We start from the raw sequence: 12,135 nt of genomic DNA, 5'->3' as shown, positions 1-12,135 counted from the left end.
TGTAAACTGAGAAACAATTCCGTTGACAACAATTTAATTGATCATCTAGCAATTGTCTGTATCTGAACGAGTTAATTGTTCACAACTCAATTAGTTCTTCGACTTCAGAACCTTTGATAACCACCAAAGCTGCTCCTGCCATTAAACTGCATGTTGGTTGGTCTCTCAGGCTCCATGTATATATATGCCTTGTCCAAATCTGAGGTCCCTACATGACTTTCCTAAGCCATGAGTGATGGCACATGGCTATAACCCTGGCACTCAGGAGGCTGAGACAAAAGAATTATTGCAAGTCTGAAGCCATCCTAGATGACAGCCTAGGCCACAGAGTTAAGAGCCTGACTGAAAACAGAAAAACTAACAGAAAAACAATTTGAGTTATGTTGGGAGCCATTAAAACTTGAAGTACCCTCATCAATAAAGTACTTTTCAGAATGTTAAAGATTTTTATTTCTAAAAAATAAATCCTATTGTATAGTTTTTTCCCGTAACCATTTTTCCTATATTGTAAACAGATCTTCCTCTCACATACTATAACCTAATTCCAGTTTCCCCGCCCTACATTCCTCCAGCTTCTTCCCACTTGCCTTCCCATCCAGTCCCTCTTGTCTCTCACCAGAAAACAAACAGGCCTCTGAACAATAATAATAAGATAAACCATAATAAGATTAAACCGACACATTTGAATTGAATAGAACAAAGAGAAGAAAAAGAACCACAAGACTCCCAGGTGCACACATTTGCACACTCGGGCATCCCATGAAACACACTAACCTGGAAGGCATAACACAGATGCAGAGGACCCGGTGCAGACCTGTGTAGGCCCTGTGCACGCTGCCTCAGTCCCTGTGAGTTCTGTGTGCTGTGACCATGTTGATGTAGAAAGCCTTGTTTTCATGGAGGCTTCCATCTCCTCTGGCTCTTACACTCTTTTCCACCTCCTCTTCCATGGGGATCCCTGAGCCTTGAGGGGAGAGACTTGGTGGGAACATCCTTTCATATATGAATGTTCCAATGTCTATCACTCTCTGCATACTGTCTAGCTGTGGGTCTCTGTATTTATTCCCATCTGCTCCAGGAGGAAATTCTCTGATGATGGTTGAGCAAGAGATTGATCTATGAGTATGATTCAATGTCATTAGGTGTCATTTTATTGCTATGCTTTTATTGTTTTTAGAACAGCAGGATTTGGTTTTCCTCTAATCCCTGCGCTATCTAGTCTCAGATTCTTGGTCAACTAGGCAATGTCATGTAAGGGTTCCGGCTAGTGGAGTGGGCCTTATGTCAAATCCCACACTGGTTGGTTACTGCCACAAACCTTGGGCCTCCATTACACTAGTGTATCTTGCAGGCAGGACAGACACTGTGATAGGTCAAAGTGTTGGTGGCTGAGTTAGTGTTCACATTTCCCCTTTGGTAGAATGTAGTGAGCCGAGTACCTTCCTCCACCAAAAGCTCTAGCATGTAGGGGTGAAGGCTCTATGTAGACACCAACTCAGCTTCTCCATATTCTGTGAGTTGTGTAGGTATTGTCTTCAGCAGTGGGGGCCTTGACATCAGTTTGTGGGGAGCAACCTATAGTTTTGGCAGTCTTCTGGGTTGATTAGAGTTCCCATAAAGCCCTTTGGGTCAACAAATCAATTAGATGTAATCCAATCCCAGTTCTGGAAGCTTCATTTGGTAACAAGAGATTCCAGTTGAGGCCCTATCTCCTCCATTATTTGGCAGTTCCACCTTCACATATATATTCTTAGAAAGCTTCTGCTGTGTTAGGTTTCTGTTACTAAGTCTCAAATGACCCTTAATTTTAGCTGTCTTTCCCTTTACTCCCTCACTCTTCTTCAGCTTCCCTCCCCTCCACACTTGATCCTACCATTCCAGGACCCCCATCCATCCCTAGCTATCTATTTCCTTTCCTATCAAGATCTATCTGCTCCCCAGTCCCTTGCGCAATACCTAACCTCTGTGCTTGTACACATGGTAGCTTGGTTATCATTGACTTAACAGCTAATATTCAGATATAACGGAACACATACCATCTTCCTCTTTTCGGGTCTGAGTCTAGACTGCCTCATTCACTCAGGATAATTTTTTTTTTCTATTTCCATCCATTTTCCTGAAATTTTCATGATTTCACTTTCTAACTGCTGAGTGTTACTCTATTATGTAAATATACCACATATTTTATCCATTTCATCTGTTGACAGGCATCTAGGTTTTTTCCAGTTTCTGGCTATTATGAATAGAGAAGCAATGAACACAGTTGAGTGTCTCTGTGATAAGAAGAAGTATCCTTTGGGTATATGCCCAAAGCTGAATCTTGACGTGAATTGATTCTCATCTTCCTGAGGAACTGCCACACGGATTTCTATAGTGACTGCACACATTTGTACTCCCACTGGCAACGAATGAATGTTCCTCTTACTCCACATCCTTGCCAGCATGAGCTGTCACTTGTTTTATTGATCTTAGCCATTCTGACAGGTGTAAAATAAAATTTTTAAATTGTTCCGATTTGCATTTCTCTGGTGTTGAATATTTCTTTAAGTATTTCCTCAGCCATTTGAATTCCCTCTTCGGGGAATTCTCTGCTCAGATCTCATCTCTACTCCAATTTTAAATTGGTTTGTTTTATTGATTTCTATTTTTTTGAGTTCTTTATATATATTTTGGAGATTAGTCCTCAATTGAATGTGTAGTTGGTAAAATCTTGTCCTACTCTGTAGCCTGATGTTTTGTCAGAATGATGGTACCCTTTACCATGTAGAAGCTTGTCAGTTTCATGAGAGTCCGCTTATTAACTACTGATTTCAATGCCTGTACAAATAGTGTTCTATTCAAAATCTCTTTTCCTGTGCCACTGCATTCAAAGCTGGTCCCCACTTTCTCTCCTATCACTTTTTCTTCTCTCTTCTGTTTTTCTGGTTTCATGTTGAGGTCTTTGAACCATCTGAAGTTGAGTTTTGAGCAGCACTGGTAAATATGGATCTATTTGGATTCTTCTCCATGCAGCCATCCAGTTTGGCCAGCACCATTTGTTGAAGATGCTTTCTTTGTCTGGTATGTATTTCTGGCTTCTGTATCAAGAATCAGGTGTCCATAGATGAGTGGTCAACATATCTGTTTTGTGCCAATCTTATACTGTTTTTATTACTATAATCGGTTCTTTCTTATTCTAAGATAAAACAGTAAGAAACTCTGGAGTCTATATAGTCTTAAAATGAAATCGATTCCTCCCCTGTGATGAGGAATATTCTTCAGAAAATGCCCCTCCCCTCAGGAGTCCAGCACAGCAGAGATGCTCCAAGATACACATAAGGTGGCAGATGTGCTCCCCAGTTAGCTGTTGGCTCCAGGCAAGCACACACACACACACACAAAAAAAAATGGTATCATATTTCCCATTTCCTAGTGTTACTAAGAGAACATTTATCTTTTGTGACTTTGCCAAGTTTCACTATGAGCTTCTTGTGTGGCCCCTCTACACTCTCCTAAACTTACACAGGAGAATGTCATGCTCTGTAACATCTTGCCTAGAATTCAGATAATCTATGGCCACTCTCTATACTTCACTCATTGCCGTTTTTCATTACTCCACTTAACCTACTTTTTAAAACTAAAGGCTATGGAGAGCAAAGATTGCATGAATCAGAGATTGAGAAGGACCAATGTGAAACGGTGTCTTCCACACATGACAAGAAAACTGAGCTCATGGCCCATGCAACGATGCTTGCCTAAACAAAATCAGGACAATCGCCATTTCAACATAGAGATTAAAAGGATTTGTGAGGTCCCCACCCCTAGTTGACACTTGATGGCTCCTTGGGAGTGAGAGTCAGCTTTCTTTAGGAGTATGTTTCCTGGTAAGTCAGCTCTACTCCAGTCGATGGTCCTGAAACCAAAAGAGCCGAACAATACAAATTGAACCTGATGGGATTTATATGTGTGTGTGTGTGAATATATATATATATACATACATACATACATATACATACATACATATATGAAGATACTAAATTGTGGGAATAGAGAGGTAGAGGTATATCTGGGAAGAGTTGTGGGGAGGGATGAAAGGTGAATACAATTTAAATACATTTTCTGAAATTCTTGAACGTTTAATAAAAGTACTTTTAGGAGGAGGCCCCTTATTCGTCCCATCTGCCCAGAACCAAAATAACCACACATAAACTATTATTTAAAGCACTGATTGGCCCATTAGCTTTAACTTCTTATTGGCTAACTCTTATATATTAATTTAACCCATTTCTATTAATCTGTGTATCACCACGTGGCTGTGGCTTACTGGCTAAAGTTCCTATTGGTGTCTGTCTCTGGTGGATCCATGGAGTCTTTCTGATTCCACCTTCTTTCTCCCAGAATTCAGCTTAGTTTTCCCCACCTATCTCTGTTCCCCTTCCGTACTTCCCCAGCAATCAGCATGGAGCCCATCACATGGCTGGCGAGCTGTCCACTCCAAAGCAGTCTCAAGTCTCAACTCACAGAGCTCTGACCTCTGACGCTGAGCAATCCATAGGCAGGAGTGTGGAGCCTAGAGCTGCATCTAGTCCGTGGCTCAGAAATTGGAAAGCAACTCAGCTGATAAATTGCTTGTCTTGCAAGCATGAAGACCTGAGTTTGATCCTAGAGCCCATGGAAGAAAATGGTTCAGCAGTTAAGAGCTCTGACTGCTCTTCCAGAGGACCATAGTTTGATTCCCAACAGCTACATGCAGCTATCTTTTCTCCAGTTCAAGGTCTTCAGACTCCTTTTGTCTTCCAAGACATGCAAATGGTACACAGATATACATGACAGCAAAACATCCATAGACATAATAAAAAAATAATTTAAATCGAAAAGCTGTTTCCAGTGGTGCACACTTAGAATCCCAGGGCTAGATGCTGGGAAGGCACAGGCAGATGGCTCCGTGAGCCTCACTGGGCAATCATCCTCACCTACTTGGTAAGTTCCCCCCCACCAAAAAAAAAAAAACTTAAGGTGGACAGTATTTTTGCTCTTCATTTTAACTATCAACTCTATCTAAAAAATCATCTGGGGAAAGAGGTTATTAATGAGTCTTAATAAGGAGTTACCTAGATCAGGTTGGCCTCTGAGCATGTCTGTGAGGGATTGTTTTGGTTGTTAATTGACTAGGAAGCCTCACTGAATGTAGCCAGTACCATTTCGGTAGCTGGGTTCCAGACTTCACAAGACAGGAGGAAAAGCTAGTTGAGAGCAGCAAACAAGCATGTGCAGCCTCCCCACTTGAGGGTCCCTCAGTCCACAGCCATAATTCTCCAGCATCACCTTTATTGGAGCTAAAATAAAGAAGAAGATGCCAGGAGAGTCTACCCATTGCCCAAACTGATGTCATGTGGACAGTTGTCTGTAGTAGCTCCGGTTTCAGGACCTGGCAAGCCAGCTCTTACACTGCCTTGCTTCAGACCCTGATTCTCCCTGGCGCTAATTTATCTCCAGCCCCTGATTTAGCAAGATGGATGATGAACTATATGAAATTAATTAACTTTTCATTTTAACCAAATTGAGTGCTGGTGTCAGAGAAAGTGCTGATTCTTTGTAATTATTCCCCAAATATCAAGCAGTGACACTGATGGACTATTGGAATAAACATGTATTAGGTCAAAAGAAATCACACCTATTGGGGAAAAAGACTAAAAGGAATTTATCTTGTTATGTACGCTTTGTATAAAAGAAAGTGTAAGGATATGTAAAAGTGATCTTCAATTTCTATAAAAAGTCAACCTGAAGAGAGGTGAAGCCACACAGCAGAAGGTAAATGTTACATTACCATATTCAGTCCAGTGTGAGAAATGTCTGTTGAGCCCAATTTCCTTAAAAGGAAACTAGCTATAGGGTAAGGCAGAAAGTTTTCCACCTCTGCAAATGTTCAAGGGGAGGCAGAAACGACATTGGTAAGAAAAGCCAGAGGCTTCAACCCTTTGAGCTGATATTTTTTCTATATGCCTGAAACTGAAATGTTGTTTCTCTGTTTCCCATCCGTGGGATGATGCTATCAACAATCTATTACAAGCAAAATATGCTCAATACATGCAAACCATGTATTTTTTAAAAGGAAACAGAGAAACTCATGAAAATCACCCCCAAATGTTCTACCCTTTGCTTTTGCAGTTCCTTTCTGGAATGGTACCGCTTGGATTTGTGCCCTACATGTTAAATAAAATTGATTTTTCATGTATGATTTATAAAATAAGCTACCATTTTTCAAACAGAAGAAGAAAATGTATTGAGAACAAACCAATAGCAGATGCATTTGCTTGTAGTTTGGGTTAGCAAACCCAAGATGGGTCCATCTCTGAAGAACAGAAAGGGTTGCCCGACAAAAGCTTTCCTTGTAATCGGAACCAAATTTCTCTATCATCTTTCCACTACGAAACACTTAGCTTCTGCATGTGTACTATTTAATAAGACTGGTAGAAACTTTTTCTGCAATTCTTTTGAAAAGACTCTTCCAGATCTGTAGTTGATGGTCTCACACATACACGCATACACACACACACACATATACACACATATGCACATGCTCACATACATCTCTGCATTCTGCGGGCTGAAGAATTGCAGAGAAACACTGTTTCTAACAAGGGTAGTCATTACCATAGGGCGCTATTTGTCTGCCCACACCACAGGAGGCCCAGCTGATGCCATGTCCATACAAAGCATCTCTAACTGTCTGGAATACATTATTATAGCCACAGAGACACCAAGAGACAGCTGGAAGCAACCACATTTCATGGCAGATCAGAACTAATCAATATCTTTCTTCCCATTCCCATCAAGTTCACTGCTTTGTAACTAAAAATACCACTCAACGTTGACTACTAAGGAAGAAGACTTAGCATGATGCTTACACGTTATGAGATAAACCTCTTAGCAATGACGGAAAAGAGCACACTGAAATGCAGGGGGGTTATCTTCATGCCCCTGATATTCTGAAGGGCCAGACCATCCACTGACCCAGGAAATTTAATGTGCTGACTTCAACAATTAGGAATTAGTAATTAGTTGACCTTTGAGGGACAAAAGTCTTCAAAATATGGGCATGCCATCTGAAATTACATCAAAGCCATTCAGAATTAATATTCTTAATTCTAGAATATTTGAGAGATTAAGGAAGGAATATCAGAGGCTAGCCCAGGCCTTCTAGTGAGATATTGTCTCAAAAATAAAGAATTAATAGCGATTTTCTAGCATGAGACTTGCTAGTAACTAATAGTTACTTGCTAATAATAAACAAGCAATTATGTTGGAATTCCTCATAGATGAAGCCATGTTTGCTTTGAAAATGTTACTCTGCTGTCATTACCATATCTATATGTCTTTAAAGTCGTTATTTTCAAAGGACTTGAGGAATGATTGAATGGCAAAGTTGAAAAGTACCTTAGCCTGGCCAAGGCTCAGAAAGCATTCAACAGCAGGGACAGAAAAGGAAGGCATGTCTCCTCCACCAGTGTGTGGTAGAGCTTCGCCTCCTCTGACATCATTAGAATCCACAGCCCAAAGAGTCTGGAGGAAACAGAATGTGAGGGGCAGATGGCGCAGGTCCCGCCGGGACTTTTAGAATTCCACGCATGCTCCAATGTTTTAAAGCCCCAGCAAGGAAACCATGAGTGTTCCCTGCCTGGGGTGCTCTACTCAGTTGTTAAGCATGCTGAGTATTCAAGAATACCCAAACACAGCAATACATTCAGTTACAGTGTCAAGAGGATATTAAGCTGATTGTAGCTAGGAAATAGCTGTTGGGTTTGCAGTAAAAAAGACTTAGCCATCAAGGAAAAGCTGTAATAAATATTGTCAATTCTGGAGGGTTTTCATGGATCGGAAAGTTTGGAAAATTCAACCTCAGAACAAGAACTCAGATTTAGCTTAATAAGATAAAGATATTTTAAAACCTAAGTGTGTCTTCAGATGAACTTGTCTGACACTGAATCATTAAATTGTCTATCATGGGCCCTATCTTGATATAGTCTGGACAACTGCTTGCCAGAGATGTGACAGAGCGGTCAGTTGTTTGATGGATGCCTGAACTGAGTGCCAAAGTACTTTTTCAGTTTGAATAGAGGACTTCAGATCCAGAAGTCAGGGGGCATAGAATAAGGGGAAAGTGGGGGGAGAGCTTGCTTCATAAAGATCAGCACGAATACATGCAAAAGCACATGTGTGGCCCATGCACATACATAACCATACACACATATTCATTCCCAGTCCTGAATTAGAATTAGGAGAGGCTTTGGATGGAAGCATAAGGAATTAACTCACCAAATCTGAATGAAAATGTTCTTTCTATAAAACGCAAATGTGACTGGTTAAGCCCAGGCTGCATGGAGTGGACATGACCACTCAGATAACACAGGATAGCATCACTAAAGCACACCAAGAAAACTTCCCATTTTGAAAGCAAATGAGGCCAATTTTCCTTATTGTTTTATTTTACCACGGTGAAAAGAAACATCAGAATAAAAACAGAACACGTTCATGGCAGAAAAGTGTGATGGTTTCAAAACATTCCTCCAAGTTACTTGGTACACATCCCGCCTAGAACTGGGCTCGTGGTCCCTCCCTCTCAAGTCTGCTCTCTGATCTCTGACTGAGTGGTCAATTGAGCAAATAAGCAGCAATATGGTGCCAGTTTCCACACCCAACTTCAACAAAATTGGCAGCTTCCACATCCTGACTCTCTGACTTCCTGACCCATGAGACACTCTTCCTTGGAAAACAGCCACGGCTCTATAAGGAAGTTCAAATATCCAGCAGAGTCGGGCCTCGATAAGAAGGAACCAAGGGGCATGGCCCACTTACAGCTCCAGCCAAACTCTTCGGCAACCTACGAAGCCATCTTGGAGCCATTAGCGATAACCTTGGGGGTCACCTTCCATCCTGCCAGGCAAAACTTGACGAGTTGAGGATTGGATAAACAATAGCTGCTTTTACGTAGTTACGCTTGGAGCTGGAATGCTGTACCACAACGGATAATCAGAATGGAAGCAGAAACTAGAGCTAGGGAGATGACTCAGTGGCTAGAGTTTGTTCCTCGAGCATGAGGAACCGAGTTTGGATCCCCAGCACCCCTATAAAAATCTGGACACCAAGGCTGTAACTCCATCACTGAGGAGGCAGAGGAGGAGGATCCGTGGGGATTATCGACCAGCCAGTCTAGTCAATTAGTGAGTTCCAGGTTGGGGGAGAAACCCAGTCTCAACAAACAAGGCAGAGAGCAATACAGAAAGACGGTTGGCCACGACAGCAGCCTCTGCACATGTGGACATGCACACCCCATGTATGCACCACACACAAAGACACATGGGAGAAACAGGACTAAAAGCGCCCACATATATCTCCAACCTTCTGACGTGTACAGCATCCAATTTCCAATTTCAGTGGCATTTCAACTGTATGTTAATAAATAAAGTCTGCCTGAAGATTTGCGAGTAAAACAGTACCACTGGTCAGTCTTCTAGACCAGATTATGGTAGCACACACCTTTAGTCCCACTAGCCACCATGACAGGCACATTTAATCCCAGTGGTGCATGCTTTTAATCCCAGTCCTAGAGAGGACTACAAAACGGGGAGAGTCAGCTCTCAGACACAGTCTTATTCTGAGATTCCTGGAGGCAGGATCACCATTTCAGATTGAGGTAAGGTAAGAGTCAGTAGCTGGTTGTTTTGTTTTTTGGATCTTTAGGTTGAACCCCAATTTCTGACCCCGAGTTTTTATTAATTGTGCTTCACCCAGCCTCCATGAAACTTTACCTATGGGACCACTTTTGCTGAGATAGATTTTATTGTTTAGGGTATACTGTACTACAGGGCACAGGTATTTAAAGATCTAAATGAAATCACGGTGATTTTATTTAAAAATTCTACAGGAGACCCTGAAGAATCATGACAAAAATTATCATGGGGTCATCAACCCCTTTAGGAATGGTGTGGGCACAGAATATGAATATCCTCTTATGTTGATACCACTGGAGCTTTCGTTCCTGTTTTCCAGAAGAATATCCCAGAATAATATTCTCACTCCAAATGATGCTCTTCACCCAGTCCATTCTATCATTTTTAAACGCTTATCAGAAACAGCAGAGAGGGCTTTCAGATTTTTTGCATGACTCTTCTCTTTGTTTTCACAAAAATAAAAGTCTTAAAAACCAAATTAAACAAAATGAATATAATGACGTGTTTTGTACAAGTTCATCTAGAGCCTCAGTAACAGTCTCCATGGGTTTAGACATCCCATCTGATTAGGTGCTCTTGGCTGCACTGTGATGACTTAGTCCCTGCTCCACAGACGTTCCAACTGTGAAACACACATGTGTCATGAAGAATTGTGGAACTGTGGGGGGGGGGTTACCCAAAGTAAGAGAAAGGGAAGATGGGCATCAGATGCATGGAGGTCCTCAGGACCATGCTGAAGACAACAAGATGATGATTGTTAAGAACTGCAGAAGGGAGCAGAATCAAGGATCATAAAGGCTTGCTGGGGACCTTGAAAGGGATGCACTTGAGCCTTCCTGAAGTGTTCACAGATTTCAAAATTTGCACCCTTTCTCTACCACTAAATTAGTTCATGAAAAACATGGCTCATAAACCCTAGTTGGTAAGCTTCTATCCCTGCATTAAGTAATCTCCCTGGCTTTCTGCCCTGGCAAGTTCCCACTCATCTGTCAGGAGCCAACCTGAGTGTGACCCACTTTATAAAGGCTTCCTTAACCTTCAGCCTAGGGCCCCTCCACATTTGTAGAAGCTCTTTAATATGGACTCTTGAGAGTATCCACCAGGTCGCTCCGTCACTCATTTGCTTACTAATTCCTTACTCTGTGGTGCACTAGTTCTGCAAAGTCTTTTTCACACCTACCACAACATCTAGAAGGAAAGTCAGGTGAATGCCTGCTTAGTGAATGGATCAACAAATTAGAAAGGGGGTGGTTGATATGTGCAGAATTTGTCTCAGCGGTTGCTCAGAACCAATTACTAATGTGTATACAGGATGCAAAAAAATCTGCCTAAACTCTTGGGATGGTAAATAGATGTCTCTTTCCTCAAATGCCTGCTTCCACCAAAAACTCTGTGAGATTAATAAAAAGTTATCATGGTTATTTTTCTGCCAGTATAAAATCCTTTGGATACAAACACAAGAGAAGTAGCTGCAGAAATTATTGCGGTGTCAGAGCGCTGTGTATGTTTTGTGACCATTTGGAAGGTTTTACCGTGCCTTGTTATGATGAAGAAGTTTGTAAAAACCATTGGGATCCATGCGTCGGCCATCTTTACGATCTATTAAAAGCCATTGGGATCCAGGCGTCGGCCATCTTTACGATCTATTAAAAGCCATTGGGATCCGTGCATCGGCCATCTTTATGATCTAGTTACACCCTATAGATGAATGTGAGAGGAATGGCTCACGTTTTCCGTGGATCCCCAAGTCCCACTTAGCTTCATGCATATCAGGCCACAGAAGACTCATTCAGAAACCATAGGCAATGCTAAACCAGAGGCAAGCATAAACACTTTATATGACGCTTGACCTACATGAAGAGAAACTTCGTAAAAGTACCCAAAGAAAATATCTGAGCTACAATTTCAGCTTACAGTGGGCTTCTGAAAGCTTAAGTAATTTTTTATTTAGATTTACAGGGACTTTCTTTGGCCAGCTTATGTCTTGTTGTAAATTCTATAGATTTCATCACAATTTTAGTAAGAGTTCAAACTCTGTCTTGTGAAAAGAAAGAAAATCTTCTGTCCCTAACTGTGTTTTTTGAGACAAAAATCTATTAAATTGTCATTCCCTTGAAGTTATATTTTGCAGTGAGTTTCCAGAAAATGTATAAGGTTAAAATAATACTTCTCTCATAAGCTAAGTAGTAGGAAAATCTGACAGGTAATTCAATCATTTGTTTATTCAATAATTAAATAAATCATTATTAATCATATACCCCGGGCAATAAATATCGTCTCAAACCTGATTTATGCTCTATCCTTCAGGAATGATCAAGCCATAATATTATACTGGAGGAGCCCTGCAACATGAGTAGGCATTTAGACAAATGCATAAACAAAAGAGTCATTAGCCACCTGAGAAAGCAGAGCGTGCAAGAAACTC

The sequence above is a fragment of the Chionomys nivalis genome, chromosome 24 (genome assembly GCF_950005125.1).
Source record: "Chionomys nivalis chromosome 24, mChiNiv1.1, whole genome shotgun sequence".
Classification (NCBI taxonomy): Eukaryota; Metazoa; Chordata; class Mammalia; order Rodentia; family Cricetidae; genus Chionomys; species Chionomys nivalis.
The sequence above is the reverse complement of the archived record's forward strand: the minus strand, read 5'-3'. Positions refer to the sequence as shown.